Source organism: Stenella coeruleoalba (genome assembly GCF_951394435.1).
Source record: "Stenella coeruleoalba genome assembly, chromosome: 11".
In the NCBI taxonomy this organism is placed as follows: domain Eukaryota; kingdom Metazoa; phylum Chordata; class Mammalia; order Artiodactyla; family Delphinidae; genus Stenella; species Stenella coeruleoalba.
Genome location: NC_137157.1, coordinates 95,298,407 through 95,313,081, shown reverse-complemented (window position 1 = coordinate 95,313,081; position 14,675 = coordinate 95,298,407). Strand labels below are relative to the sequence as shown.

General features: G+C 35.9%; 1 long non-coding RNA gene across 1 annotated transcript in view; it reads right to left on the bottom strand.

The window, feature by feature from the left end:
* Positions 1-1,819: 1,819 nt before the first annotated feature.
* LOC307193965 overlaps positions 1,820-14,675 on the bottom strand; it is a 37,623-nt gene continuing 24,767 nt past the window's right edge. Inside the window, exon 3 of the long non-coding RNA XR_013830447.1 lies at positions 1,820-1,875. This is a non-coding gene — a long non-coding RNA (uncharacterized lncRNA). The remainder of the gene's footprint in view (positions 1,876-14,675) is intronic.

The window sequence follows — 14,675 nt, the reverse complement described above, 5'->3', positions numbered from 1 at the left end:
AATGTCAGAGCTTCAAAATCCATGAAGCAAAAACTTACAAAACTGCAAGGAGAAATAGAAAATCCAGAATTATAGTAGGAGGTTTCAAAATCTCTCTCAACAATTTGTAAAACAAGTAGGAAGAAAATCAGTAGGAATAGAACTGAACAACACTATCAATCAACATAACCTGAACAACATATATAGAATATTTCTTCCTATCACAACAGAACTTACATTCTTTTCAAGTGCCTACAGAACACTTCCTTAGATAAGGTTTGGGGGCATAAATAAATTCTCAACAAATTAAAGTAATTCAAATCGTACAAAATATCTTCTCTGATCACATGCGAGTAGAAATCAATAACAGTAATATCTTTGGAAAACCTCAAATATTTGGAAGCCAAAATAGCTCACTTTTAATAATCCAGTGGTCAAAGAAGAAATCCATTTTGAGTTTATTTTTGTGTATGGTGTTAGGAAGTGTTCTAATTTCATTCTTTTACATGTAGCTGTCCAGTTTTCCCAGCACCACTTATTGAAGAGGTTGTCTTTTATCCATTGTATATTCTTGCCTCCTTTATCAAAAATAAGGTGACCATAGGTGCATGGGTTTATCTCTGGGATTTCTATCCTGTTCCATTGATCTACATTTCTGTTTTTGTTGCAGTACCATACTCTCTTGATTACTGTAGCTTTTTAGTATAGTCTGAAATCAGGAAGCATGATTCCTCCAGCTCTGTTTTTCTTTCTCAAGATTGCTTTGGCTGTTTGGCGTCTTTTGTTCTTCCATACAAATTGTGAATTTTTTTGTTCTAGTTCTGTGAAAAATGCCATTGGTAGTTTGATAGGGATTGCATTGAATCTGTAGACTGCTTTGGCTAGTATAGTCATTTTCACAGTGTTGATTCTTCCAATCCAAGAGCATGGTATATCTCTCCATCTGTTTGTATCGTCACTGATTTCTTTCATGAGTGTCTTATAGTTTTCTGCATACAGGTCTTTTGTCTCCTTAGGTAGGTTTATTCCTAGGTATTTTGTTCTTTTTGTTGCAGTGGTAAATGGGAGTGTTTCCTTAATTTCTCTTTCAGATTTTTCATCATTAGTGTATAGGAATACAAGAGATTTCTGTGCGTTAATATTTTTTTTGTGGTACGCGGGCCTCTCACTGTTGTGGCCTCTCCTGTTGTGGAGCACAGGCTCCGGACGCGCAGGCTCAGCGGACATGGCTCACGGGCCCAGCCGCTTCGCAGCATGTGGGATCTTCCTGGACCGGGGCACGAACCCGTGTCCCCTGCATCGGCAGGTGGACTCTCAACCACCACGCCACCAGGGAAGCCCTCTGTGCATTAATTTTGTATCCTGCTACTTGACCAAATTCATTGATTAGCTCTAGTAGTTTTCTGGTAGCATCTCTAGGATTCTCTATGTATAGTATCATGTCATCTGCAAACAGTGACTGCTTTACTTCTTCTTTTCTGATTTGGATTCCTTTTATTTCTTTTTCTTCTCTGATTGCTGTGGCTAAAACTTCCAAAACTATGTTGAATAATAGTGGTGAGAGTGGACAACCTTGTCTTGTTCCTGATTTTAGTGGAAATGTTTTCAGTTTTCACCACTGAGAACAATGTTGGCTGTGGGTTTGTCATATGTGGCATTTATTATGTTGAGGTAAGTTCCCTCTATGCCTACTTTCTGGAGGGTTTTTTTTTTAATCATAAATGGGTGCTGAACTTTGTGAAAAGCTTTTTCTGCATCTATTGAGATGATCCTATGGTTTTTATTCTTCAGTTTGTTAATATGGTGTATCACATTGCTTGATTTGCATATATTGAAGAATCCTTGCATCCCTGGGATAAACCCCACATGATTATGGTGTATGATCCTTTTAATGTGCTGTTGGGTTCAAAAAGAAAAAAATCAAAACAGAAATTAAAAAATATTTAGGAATGAATAAAAATGAAAATACAACACATCAAAATTTGTGGGATGTCACTAAAACAGTACTTAATGGGAAATTTATGACACTAAACACCTACATTAAAAAAGAAGAAAGGTCTCAATTAATGGCATCAATTTAAGAAACTAGAAAAAGAAGAGAAAATTCAACCCAGTAAGTAGAAGTTAGAAATTACTAAAAATCAAAGCTGAAATCAATGAAATAAAGAACAGAAAAATAGAGAATATAAATGAAACCCAAACCTGGTTCTCTGAGAATGCGCATAAAATGGTTAAAACTAAAACTAGCCTGATTAGGAAAAAGAAAGGCACAAATTGCCAATATTAAGAATGGGAATCACTGGAAATTCTACAGAATTAAACGAAAGTAAGGGTATAGTATAAATCTGTATAAATACTCTTTGCCAATAAATTGACAGTTTATATCAAATGGACAAATTCCTTAAAAAGCACAAACTACAAAAAACCACTGAAGAAGAAACAACCTGAAAAAATATAAACTTATATCTAATACATATATATGTATATGCATTAAAATTACTAAAAATCTTCCCACAATGAATATTCCAATTCCCATTGGCTTCACTGGTAAATTCTAAGAAACATTTAAGGAAAAAAAAAAATTCTAAACAAACATTTCCAGAAAATAAAAAGTAGTGACTACATTCCTACATGTTCTATGAGGCCAACATGACTTGATATCAAAACCAGAAAAGACGTTATAAGGAAGGAAAATTACATATGAATATCTCTCGAAAACATATATGCAAAACTCTAAACAAAACGTTAGCAAATAAAATCTAACAATATATAAGATGATAATATTTCATGACCAAGCCGGGTTCATCCCAGAAATGTAAGGTTAATTTAACATTCAAAAATCTTTATACACAACTCATTATATTAAGACACTTAAACAGAAAAATAATTCAATCAACTTGATAGATGTAAAAAAGCCTTTCACAAAGTGTTATATCAATTCACAATAAAAACTCTTAGTGAACTAGGTACATAAAGGGCACCTATGAAAAACCTACAGCTAAAATCATACTTAATGCTGAAAGACTGAATGCTTTCTCCTTAAGATCAAAAGACAAAAACGTTCATTTTAATCATTTCTATTCAACATGGTACTGGAGATACTAACCAGTACAATCAGTCAAGGTAAAGAGATAAAAGTATCCATATTGAAAAGGAAGTAAAACAGTCTTGTTTTGCAGATGACACAATCGTCTGTGTAGGACGATTACAATCTAATATAATAGAATCTACAAAAAGACTACTAGAACTAGTAATTGAGTTTAGCAGGGTTGCAGGATACATGATCAATATACAAAAATCAAGCAACAAAAAAATCAGAAATTGAAAAAATAAATTCCATTTGTAGTAGTATCAAAATTATACAAAATATTTAGGAATAAATTCGACCAAAAATTGAAAGTCCTATACACTCTAAACTACACAATATTCCTGAAAGAAATTAAAGAAGACTTAAATAATTTGAGAGATATACTGCGTTCTTGGGTTAGAAGATATTATTAAGATTTCAATGCTTCACAATTTGATTTCTAAATTCAATGTAACCGGAACCAATATCCCAGTGGGCATTTTTTCATAAAAACTGGAAAATTGATTTTAAATTTTATTTGGAACTGCAAAGGGTCTAGAATAGCCATAACCAATTTGAAAGTGATGAACACGTTGGAGGATTAACACTAGCCTATTTTGAGACTTATTTATAGAGCTGCCATAATGAAGACACTGTTGTATTAGCATAACCAACACATATATGGATGACTCATTTTTGACAAAGTATATAATATTGTCAACAAATGGTGTTGAACAATTGGCTATCCATATGCAGTAATGTAAATTTCAATCCTTAAGCCATATACAAAAATTAACTTAAAAGGGATCACAGACATAAATATGAAACCTAAAACTACACAACTTTAAAAAGAAAACAGAGGAGAAAATCTTCATGACCTTAGGCTAGACAAAGGATTCCTAGATACTACAGTCTTAATGGAATTTAAATGATGTAAGCACTTTCAAAAATAATTTGGCAATTATTTTTTGAACACTAAACTTCTAACGTTTTACTTAAGAAAAATGGTAACATATATCCATTTAGCGACTTGTACATGAATGTTTGCACCACTTTTATTTGTAATGGACAAAAACTAGAAACAAACCAAATGTCCTTCAACTGGTAAATGGGTAAATGAACAGTGGGACTACGACTCAGCATTACAAAGGAATGAACTGTTGATATGTGTTACAACAGCCATGAATCTTATACTTTGCGATCTTATTTATCTAGAATTCTGCAAAATGCAAACTAATCTATTGTGACTGGAAGGAGTGGTTGCTTAGGGATAGATTGGGAAGGGTGAAAAGGAGGGATTACACCAAGGGATAAAAATGACACAACTTTCGGAGGGTAATTGATATGTTCATTGTCTTGATTGTGTTGATAGTTTCACAGGTACACACCTGTTGATCAAAAAAAAAAAACTTTAAATATGCACAGGGTGCTTTGTGACCACCTGGAGGGGTGGGATGGGGAAGGTGGGAGGGAGGGAGACGCAAGAGGGAGGAGATATGGGAACATGTGTATATGTATGGCTGATTCACTTTGTTGTAAAGCAGAAACTAACACACCATTGTAAAGCAATTATACCCCAATAAAGATGTTCAAAACAAAAAATCTTAGTGAGCTTTTTAAAAAATAAATTAATTAATTAATTTATTTATTTTTGGCTGCATTGGGTCTTTGTTGCGGTGTGCGGGCTTCTCATTGTGGTGGCTTCTCTTGTGGAGCATGGGCTCTAGGCGCGCAGCCTTCAATAGTTGCGGCACACAGGCTTAGTTGTTCTGCAAGAGGCATGCAGGCTTCAGTAGTTGTGGCGCACGGGATTAGTTGCTTTGCGGCCTGTGTGATCTTCCCGGACCAGGACTCGGACCCGCGTCCCCTCCATTGGCAGGCAGATTCTTAACCACTGCACCAACAGAGAAGTCGCAGTGAATGCTTTTTGATGGAGGATAAAGAAAAGGGAAAACTCTAGCATTGGCCCCATCTTTCAGGTTTACAGCAATACATGGTGCAAGGCAAACCCTTCAATGAGAACCATTTTGGGGAAAACTGAAGATGTGAAAAATTTTGAGTGGACCTGAAAGTTAGAAGATAATTTGGTAGGAAAACTTGTATATTTTTATATGGGCTTGTGCATGGCAAAAGGAAGAAGGAACAGGAATACAGAAACAGGTGGTACCAGATTTTGGAACTCATTTTGGATTTTGGAACAGATTTTGGGCTTGTTAGCAAAGTCCTTGTGTCCTTTCTCCCATTTATTCCTTCTCTAAATGAAGTAATTAGCTTTGTTAGATCACCTAGTGTTTTTACAATGAAATAAACTTCTGTATTGCTGTTTTAAAAAATCTCTACATACAAATTGCAGATTTATAGTATTATTATACAAATCATGGAACACACCCATGCCTTACTCAGCTTTCCACCACCCAATTGTTGAGAATATCTGTGTTCTCTTTCTAATTTGCCTGAGTTATAGTCTCTTTGTAATGCTGATCAATTTTTCTTTTTTTAGGCGCTACCAATCACTGAATAAACAGTCCATTAATTATCTAGTCTTCTGTTGCAGTTCATGGAGAATGGTCATCTAGACCTAGCTATCCTTTGTGATAGAGTGCCAGGACTCTCTTGGTTTCAAATTCTTCAACTATTATTTTTCAACTTTTCTGGAAAGTTCTTTGCCCCTCATATCTGATTTTTTTTCCCCGTCAAAACCCCAGAGTGCAATGTGTTCTGATTCCTTTGTGCTCTTCACCTTAATTAACTCAATATCGTCATTTTTCTCAGATTATTTTCCCTAATATTCTAGCACATTAAGTACAAATTTAAGCTTCACACTTGTAAACTCATCATTTACATTGAACATATAAAGTGTGGATGGTGGCATAATGTGATGCTTGTTGTGTACAAATAGTCCATTACAGGCTGCTTATTGACAAATAGTTGGCTTTGATTCCATCATACACCGATTTTCTTTTCCCCCAATTCTAGTAAATGGACTTCTACTATTGTTCATGCTTTGTGATAGTTTTTGTCATGTACCAGTTCCAGTCATTTGTTCCAGATGATCCACTTGTGCTTCACTTACTGTCTTCACTTCCTCTCCAAATCAATGAGTGCTTCAAAACTGGGGGTCCTGCCTTCCAACAGATATTTATGAGATAAAAGAAGTATGTTATCTTTGTACCATTTTATCACCAGCCACAGACTGCTTATCTTTCTCTCTACTCCATCCAACAATTGCTATGGCTAACCTACCTAATATCACACTTTTATGGTTTACAGCTGGCCTAGATTACACCCATATTGAGTATAAATTATTTTTCTCTACCAAGTTACGTTATGGATGCCCCTCCGTGTTCACTATCCCCTTGAAAATGATCATTTGCTTAGCCTTGCATTTGTTCTTTAAGCTAGTCAAACACAACTACACTTTTGTACACAGCAATTATTGAATACTTTATGGATAATCTGACACTGACCTTTCTTCTTGTTCTCAATCTTTTCTTGCTCTTTTCCCACCACACATCCTGTAATATAAACTCTTTGCTTTAACTCTAGACTCTGATCTATTCCTGGTAGCTGAGATTTCATGTTCCTACTTGACATTCCTCAGCATTTGATATTTGAGTTTCCCAAATTCTTCAGCAAAGACTTGCAATTCCAGCTTTTCCTTTTTAAGAGTTCTTTGTGAGAAAGCAGTTTTTGTTCACAATTTGCTTTTCCTTTCATCCAGTTGAACTCAATACAATATGGTTTCCACTCCATATTTTATATTTTTGCATTTAATAAACAAATATATTTAAATGTCTACTTGTATTAAATACTGTTAGTTTCTTGGGATACATTAGGAATTCATTCATTCAAGGCATCTCATTTCATTGAGCATATAGTCTAGGAGGGATGGTAGACATAAACATAAGCAAATAAATTGTTCTATGTGATACAGAGGGCAAGAACATAGCAAGTGGACTTAACCTCTTACAACCAATTCTAGAGGGTTTGTATGACATCCTAGGGAAAGTGTCCTATAAGGTGAGCTCTGAAGGATGAGTTATATAGCTACCGTAAGAGAGCAGAAGGTTCTCCAGGCAGAAGGGAAAGCATGTTTCTAGTTCATGAGGTAAGAAATAGACTGTTTCATTGAAGGAGATACAAATGCAGTATGGCTGCAACATAGAAACTGAGGATGAGATTGGCATTTGATGAGTTTAGAGGCAGGGCAGGGACAGATCTCCCAGAACACTCAAAGCCATGTTAAGAACTTTTTCTTAAGGGCATAAAGAAGATCCTGAGTGGTAGCCAACAAGATAGTAATACGGTCAAATTTCTATTTTCAACAATTACTCTGGCCACATTATAAAAAGAGCTTGCAAAAGGGCAAAAGTAGATGTAATAATGCAAGATAGGAGGCTTTAATGATGCTCAGTAATAAATGACATGTGGTATGGATGTTGGATGTAGTGGTGGGTTCAACAACATTTCATTATTCCTAGAAATAAACGACTGACTGACTAACTAAATAAGGTGTACTCATGTACAGATAATGACGGTGTGCCACAGCTCAAGGGTATCAGTGATTCTATTACGTCTTCTTGAGATCCAAGAATAGAGGGAGAAGAAAACACGTGGATATGGGCAAAATACATTCTGGTAGTCTAAAAGATACACTTTGATGATTGATGATGAAGGGGTGAAAGAATTCAAGATTATGGATTGCACAACAGATAAGGTTATCATTAACTATGATAAAGACACTGGATGGAAAAAGGACAGATTTGGAATGAAAGGTAGCAAGTTCAAAACGGGGCGTGTGACATTTGAAATCTCTTTGAAACATCCAAGAGGAGGCAATGAGTAAACAATACATGTGCAATTAAGAATCAGGGAGGAGAAATCTGGACTGGAGATGTAAGCTTGGGAGTATGCGGATGGCAACTGAAGACACAGAAATCAAAGAGGTCACTTACCACGAGAGTATGGGTAATGATGAACATACAAGAAACTCCAGTCTGGAGTGGTTAAATAAAGCAGAAAATGTTTTCAAAAAAACAAAGAGGAGAAATGCTCAGGTATATACGAGAAAATCCTGGAGAATGAAACACTATACCCAAGAAAATGTTAGAAACAAACAAACAAAAAGAAAATAGTCCATGTGTCAAATAATGTTGACATATCAAATAAAATGATATGAGTTTTTTGATTTGTGATGTAGAGGTCAATAAGGAATTTGGTGAGAAGCACTTCCGTGAAGTGATTTTTTTTTTTTTTCTGTGAAATGTGAGAAAGTGACGTAGCACAGATTGTGGTAGAATGAGCCTAATGACAGAACTGAGGGCCCAGGTGAGGACTAAGGTCATTTTCAATGGTTCCTATCTGTTCATTTTTTTCAGCAGTGATCACAGCCAGGGGAGATAAGCTGGAGCAGAACAAAATCCAACGACAATGTCTCTCTGGGTCACCCACTCAGAACTTCCCCACCATTGTGTAACGATTCATCATTCTTACTCACCTCAGAAGCAATTACACCGCAATCCTACAAGAAAGGGGCCACTTCCCATTATTCCCATCCCATTTTTTTTTTCACCAGACCATTGTGTAAATATTTGCTTCTAGTCCCTGTGAAAATGTTCTAAAGAAATGTGATAGATGACAATTCTCTTCTTGTGCAACTGGCCACTGCAATTTCCAGGAACAGATACAGTAAAAGTTTGACTGAAAGGAGAGTTAAGGGTTAGTGGTTTCAAAACCAGGAATAGTATGTATCTTGAAGGAACATAAAAAAGTTCAACTTGTATTGTCTTAGAAATTAGGCAAGAAAGATAATTTTTTACTTAACTGGACACTAGACAAGTGAAGAGAAAAAAACAGCAATGTAGCGCAGATGAAAGCCCTACAGCGTTGTTAATTTCAGTACTCTATTGACATAGCACATGCATCTATGGCTCCAAGAAACAAGAAATGATTTATGGATTTAACCGATCCCCTTTTCTGAGAAGTAAAGGGAATCACGGTCAACATGAGTTTGAATTCAGGACCTTCTCGGTTGAACTGATAAGATGAGAAAGGAGAAGTGTGAGCCCTGCTATTCTGCTACAGTACCTGAAAGTTCATTCAAGTTTCTTGCATCTTAAAAAACACCTTTGTAAATCTTCCTGCATATTTGAGGTTTATACTGGGCCTCGCAACACTGTAAATCTTAGTTCTCAGTATGTGAGAAACATATTCTAGAATGTTTTGACTGTTTACTTTTATTTTTCATTTAGAAAAATAGTTCCACTGATTTTTATTTGATTTTTCTCTGATTTCAGCCCCTTTCAAAATTTTCCAATCATACATGAATTTCTGTCTTCTAGTCACTTTTTGCCAAAGCATTTCCTACGATTTACTTTATGACTATGTAAGAAATACATTTCAACAGTTTTTACTAGAATTACTTTCAGATGTTGAAAATTTCACCTTTGGGTGAGAAGATATTTATAAAATTTAACCAACTGGATCAAAGGATTATTGAAATATGTATCAAAAATTTACTTCTTCAAACATAAGAGTAAAATGTGTATGCACAGAAAGCAACTTGACCTAGGGGAAAACTACATCTGAATTATGAACTATTATGGTGAAAAAACTTAATGAGATGATTCTTAGACAAAAACGCAAACATCATATGAGAGAGTAATTGCATATGAGCTCGTTAAGATCTGTTAATAATCAATCTAGCAGAAATTTCTTTACCAGATAAATAGGTAATAGCATGTGGAACTCCCAGGAAAGGTAAAGAAAAACATAGTTCTAAAAATGTCAAGATTTGGGAATGAAATACTAGGTAAAACTGTGTCATTAAGGCCCATAAGGAAAATTGCAAGAGACAGAAAAATATCAATAGACATGTAGAATATGAATCTTAGGATAAATTATCAAAAACAAAGTTTAGTTTAACAAAACAAGTCACAGGATAAAGCTAAAAACCACTCCAATGTAAGTAATTTTTTTGAGCCTGGCACATAATACTGGGCACGAAATGAAAATATGTTTACTGAGTAAATGAATAAAAGAATATATTGTACTTTCCAAATATTTTGTTTAAAAGTTTTTTTTATACAGTCTCTCATTTGAGTCTTGTTCTAAGATAATGTCTGCGTATACCATGGAGAAAATGTTCATTTAATGGATCTATTAGTCCATGTAATTTAGCTAATGCAGCTCAGTGTATACCAGATCTGTCGTAAGTGCAAAATAAAAATAAATATGATCCCTGCCCTCGAAGAATTTACTATCTAATTTAGAACTTAGAGAGTCACCAAAAGAAAGTTTTATGAGAGCATTCAAAAAGCAGAACTTATTAACTCTGCTCTTGGTACTCTACTTGGAGGTTCAAAACAAATTCCAGTCCAATAATGTAAGATAACCCTATTTTAACTAATTATATGAGTACATAAGTAATAAATGGAAAATATTTACGCTGAGGATATTATTCTATTAGAAGTTGACCCCAGAGACCCTCCCAGATAGTAGAATTTCACTGCATTTCTTTTTTTTTTTTTTTGCGGTACGCGGGCCTCTCACTGTTGTGGCCTCTCCCGTTGCGGAGCACAGGCTCCGGACGCGCAGGCTTCGCAGTCATGGCTCACGGACCTAGCCGCTCCGCGGCAGGTGGGATCCTCCCAGACCGGGGCACGAACCCGTGTCCCCTGCATCGGCAGGCGGACTCCCAACCACTGCGCCACCAGGGAAGCCCCTCACTGCATTTCTAAAAGTGTCTTCCGAGCTGGATGCTTTGGCTTTCACAGCTGGATTATTTTGTGGTCAGGTTGCACACAATAATAAACTCAAGCATATACGATTTAAATTTAAAAGAATAAAAAAGCAGGTCATCTTAAAATTAGGTCCAATAAACAGTGAAGGTATAAGAATGATCAAAGTGGGGGGGGGAATAGCAGGCTGACCAAATGAGAGAGGATTAGGACACAGGACAGAGCAAGCATCCCCTTGAGTATTAAAAACAGAAACATAGGATATGAGGCAGGAGTAGAGTCCAGTTGTAGCCATTAGGCAAGAATGCAGGAAAGAGGGCACTTCCTTTGGTTTATTAAAATTTGCTGGTGCTGTTATACATGCACAAAATAGCAGGACTGCCAGTATGAGGGGGCTGCAGAATAGGATATCCAGAAGAGAAAGCAGACATTGCAGAAGTCTTTTTCCTTTCCACAAAATCATAAGGTCTGGGAAATGGGTATCAAAATTGGAAAGAATTAGACTTCTTCTTTTAAAATTAAGGACAAGTTACTCTAAAAATCAGATATTGAACATGAGGAAGGAAAACCTATTCCCAGGGACAAAGAGGAATACTAAATATTGAATCCTGACATCAAAAGAACAAAGAGAAGGAAACTAAGGCTTTTGTGAAAGGCAAGCTAATCTCGTCTGCTAACAGTCACAAATGACTCATTCTTTACTCAGGTAATGTGCTGTACATTTCATTTACTCTTGCCCGCTACCTTGTGAAATAATTAATAATTTCTTCATCTTGCAGATAAGAATACTGAGACTTAAATAAGTTAAATGGTTTACCCAACATTGTTTATTATGTAGAAGAACAAGGATTGACACAGTGACACTTTTACTCCATGCCCACTTTCCTTTCCATTTAAGCATATCCTACTTCAGAGTTAGAAAACTCTTTGAACTCTTTATCAAGAGATCCCAGAAATCCTTAAGGGAAAGCAAATCATACAATGTCTTTCCATCATGAAGAACATACTCCCAGAGGCCAGAAACTTGCATTTGGGATGAAAAAATTGGAAAGAAGGGAAAATTTGAACTTCAAGCAAAACTTAAATCCTTAATAAGGTGCCAGTACAAGTGGGCAAATATAACTTGGCGGGGTTCTGAGATATTTGTATCTTTTTTTATTGTTAATGTTCCCAGTGTAAGGATGTTGTCACTTATTTATGGTAAAACGAATCATTTCTCTTATTCTTTCTAGAAAAAAGAAAAGAGTAGTAAGTTAGGTGACAACCAAAATTATTCTTCCTGTTGAATTCCAAAAGTGGTATGTGAGCTATGTTCATTCTGGTAAAGTTGCTTTATATTTTGTCAGCATAGAGAGGAATGTTTTCATAAATGGATTCTTTTCGAAAGAGTGTAATGTTCTTCCCTTTCTGAAAGCAGCTGTTGCAAAAACCAGGAACATCACACCCAGTTACTTGCAGAAAACCTCAGCCTTTTATATCCATAAGAAGGGTACAAAGTGTACACAGCACAGACTTCCCCCTGCGTTTACTATTAAACACTTAAGTCCAAGATATTTACGAATTCACTCATAGGCATAGATCCAGAGGAAACAAGAGGACAAGTATGCAAATGTAAATATGCATAGTCATTTAGGATAGTGAAAGTTTTCAAATAAGCATATGTCTAACAAGAGACAATTGTCAATAAAATTTAGAACATCCATTCAATGGAATTGTATGTAGCTGTTAAAAATAATAATTCACTTTCTATGTACTGACTGGGAAAATCCATACTATTTTATAAGTGAGAGAAGCAGGAATATTATGATACAATATGATAAAATTTTACAAATATCTGAAAATACTTGTATTTGTACACATACATCTATGCATATACTTAAAGCTCTGAAGTGATAAAACAAAAATTGAATTGTATTTAATTTATGACTGATCTATACTAAATATTTTATTTTTATATTAAAAGTAAATGAGTATTTTTTTTTTTTTTTTTGTGGTACGCGGGCCTCTCACTGTTGTGGCCTCTTCCGTTGCGGAGCACAGGCTCCAGACGCGCAGGCTCAGCGGCCATGGCTCACAGGCCCAGCCGCTCTGCGGCATGTGGGATCCTCCTGGACGGGTGCACGAACCCGTGTCCCCTGCATCGGCAGGCGGACTCTCAACCACTGCGCCACCAGGGAAGCCCTAAATGAGTATTTTTTATAACATCATGTGGCTCCCTAACTACTATAACTTATTGATTTGATTACTTAGGAAATATTTACTGAACACCCGGTAGATGCTAGTATCTGGGATAGTTGGTATGAATTCATAGATGAACATGACACCATGAACAAGAAAATCAGCAACTACAGCAGAGTCTGGCATAGGTTTTGATGGCAGTGTACACGGATACTATGAGAGCATGGTAAGTATCTCCTAACTCGACATAAAGGGGATCAAGAAAGTTCTGTCTTGGGCTAAATCTGTAACTGCATCAATAATCGTCACTCAGATAAGGGAGGAAATATTTCCATCACAGGTATAATTAGTGCAAAGACTTTGAAGCATGTGAAAATATGACACACTAAGGAACTTGGATGAATAAAATATAGGTTATCTAAAGATATGGAAGGATTTACATTTGGAAGTTAAGGAGAAAAGGACAAGCAAGCAGTCTTGGCTTTGTATGGAAGATAACGGGGATTTAATGCAAGAGGTTAGTCAAGAGGGAAATAGGGTTATATACGAAAGACAGAATGATCGCTCAGAAAGAGAACAAAGAACAATATTGAAAGCAGGCTGTGTATCCCAAGTGGGCACAAAATACCCACACATCTAAAGTTAACTTTCCTTTTAATATCCAAACATCTGTAATTTGAGACTTTCCCCTGTGATCTATCAAGGAAGTCAGTCCCGGTGCCTAAAAGTTCTCAAACTTTCAGTGGATGTTTACATCTTTTGATCACCTCTCAAACCACCTCTCCCCCTTATTTAGGATTACTTCTGTTCTCTTGTCCATGTCTCTTCCTAATATTACTGCAGATAGTTCTTAAATAAAGATTTAAAGAAATCATTAGGAAAACAAAACTGAAAACTTAAAATTGAGTTTCAGATAGTACTTTCCCTTGTGTCCATTAACCTTGCCCTGTCACAGGGCTTCCTCTAACATTGTCATGTTTCTGGAACTTGTTTCTACTCAAATCAGATGTCTCTCTCTAATATTACTTCTTTACCAGGTCCCAGGGCTTCAAAGAGTAAGAAACATAGAAATAGTAATAATCCATCATAATTTAGCCAAATAATAATCTTGACACACATTGAGGATGATTATTTTGCTTTGTTTGTAGAGCTTTCCTACTAGTTTCAGTTACTTGTCTTTAGCTTTTATAATCAGAGGTCCATTAATGGGTTTGTCCAAACAAATGAGCCCCTAAAGATGACTTCTGCAATTCCTAGAACGTTGAAGTAACTAGAGACGGCTTTTAAATAAGTAATTTTTGCTGTATTGGCTACACAAGTAATTCAAGAAAGAAAGGTTAAGGATGAGTTGAAACAGGTGTGGTGCACACTGAGAGGAGACTGTAGCTAACAGATATTAGAATAAAGAAGAAAATAGACTTGGTTACGGATGACAGTGATAATGGAATGGTGTGGATGACTCCTAGGTTTTCTGCCAAGCAACTAAGTCAGAGAGGAAGAAATTTTGAGAGATTCGACATTGACTGCAATGATCGGTACATGAAAATCATCCGAGTATGGATAAAAAGAAAGAAGAATCATTCATATAGATCATGACCTGTCAATCAGCTCAACTTATAAATACACAGAGAAACAAGTGCCTAGATAGTAACCACCAAAGGTCAGTGGGTAAAAAACAAACCCTAAACAAACGAACAAAAAAATAATTTACT